Here is a 1,681-nt window from a genome sequence, read left to right as displayed (position 1 = left end):
CTCGAACCCTTGTCCCCTGCATTGGCAGGTGGCTTCTTAACCACTGCGCCATCAGGGAAGCCCCTGGAGTATATTCTTGACAGAAGAAAATTTCCGTTTTGGCTAAGCATTAATGAGAACTGAATCTTTGACTTATCTTTCACATGCCTGATGATTGAAATAATTTTCCACAGATTAGCTTCTGGTTTTGTACTTTTCAGTTCTTTTTTTCTTCTTCAAACGCACATGCTTTGAGAGCTGTGAAGTGCAAGACATGGCTATATTGTAAGGTGGTTTTTGTCCTTATGCTTCTGTGTCTTGTGCTAGGTTAAGTCAGTAGAGTAGTCAGTATGAGTACTGGAAGTTATTCCTGTAATGCGATAGTATATAGTCAATTACATATGGCGGTGTCTGAAAATCACGTAATAGCCTCACTTAAAACATCTCCTTAGGGCTTCCCTGGTGGCGCAGTGGTTGAGAGTCCACCTGCCGACGCAGGGGACACAGGTTCGTGTCCCGGTCCGGGAAGATCCCACATGCCGCGGAGCGGCTAGGCCCGTGAGCCATGGCCACTGAGCCTGTGCGTCCAGAGCCTGTGCTCCACAACGGGAGAGGCCACAACAGTGAGAGGCCCGCGTACCACAGAAAAAGGAAAATCTCCTTAGCCAGATTTCAAAAAAGCCTGTGGCCATTCCAATATGATCCAACACAGCGGAATATGATAGAAGGAAAATTGGCAAAGAAAGAGATGCTGGTCTTACCTGATGGAAGTTAAAATATCTCACTTCTGACAATTTTGCAAAAACTTATAATTCCATGAACTAATTTCTAGGGTTCTTCATAGGACCTAAAAAGGAACCCATAGAGTTGTGGAACAACAATAGAAGCTGCTGTGATGAGAAGCCCAGGCACCGCAACAAAGAGTAGCCCCCGCTCGCCACAACTAGAGAAAGTCTGCACGCAGCATTGAAGACCCAACGCAGCCAAAATAAAAATAAAAATAAATAAATAAAGATAAATTTAATTTTAAAAAAGTAATACTCAGGTTTGAGGCATGAGAAGTATGATGAGGAGAAATTAGCTAATCCTTTCAGAACTTTTAAAATATCAAACTCAGTCTCTAAGATTTTAGCATTATATACAACATTGGTTACTTATTAGTGGTTTGGGAAGGCCAATTTAAAATTTTCTGATCTTACTGTATTGAAGTTCACGGCCCTAATGTTTTCCACATTGACTATATGAATGATGAAGTAAAGTCAATCATGTATTTCCTTTCCAACTGGACAGAAAACAAAATTTTAAAAAGTGTTTGGACTACTGACTTTTGATTTCTTCTAAGGCAAGTGTATAGGTAATTTTTATTCCCTGATTAGGAGAAAAATGGTGGAAGAGGGCAGGGTTAAGAATTAAGATTTCAAGAGCGTGAGAGGTAGATGGCCAACCAGAGTTCCTAAGTTTCAGTGCGTGTAACTGTTGCCGCCGCTTAAGCCTGCCAAAGCAGTGGTACGGCTGCTGCCCTCGTACTTGCTACCTCTAGAAACATCTTGCCAGTAGTGGCAGCAGCGGGACTCAATTACCCCCTTTTCTCACTCTCTCCAGAAGCTCCAGATGGCGTCTTCTGTGGGCAACGTGGCCGACTGCACAGAACCAATGAAACGTATGCTTTCCTTCCAAGGGTTAGCTGAGTTGGTACATCGAG

The 1,681-nt window shown here is 43.0% G+C and overlaps 1 long non-coding RNA gene across 1 annotated transcript in view; it reads right to left on the bottom strand.

Moving 5' to 3' along the window:
• The window catches only part of LOC113616971 (uncharacterized), a 5,509-nt gene extending 3,828 nt beyond the window's left edge, over positions 1-1,681 (bottom strand). The window contains exon 1 of the long non-coding RNA XR_003431462.1: positions 1,573-1,681. This is a non-coding gene — a long non-coding RNA (uncharacterized LOC113616971). The remainder of the gene's footprint in view (positions 1-1,572) is intronic.

This window comes from Aethalodelphis obliquidens, unplaced genomic scaffold (assembly GCF_003676395.1).
Source record: "Aethalodelphis obliquidens isolate GAN/ISIS:26980383/991018 unplaced genomic scaffold, ASM367639v1 scaffold1059, whole genome shotgun sequence".
In the NCBI taxonomy this organism is placed as follows: Eukaryota; Metazoa; Chordata; class Mammalia; order Artiodactyla; family Delphinidae; genus Aethalodelphis; species Aethalodelphis obliquidens.
This window is presented reverse-complemented; position numbering and strand designations above follow the sequence as displayed.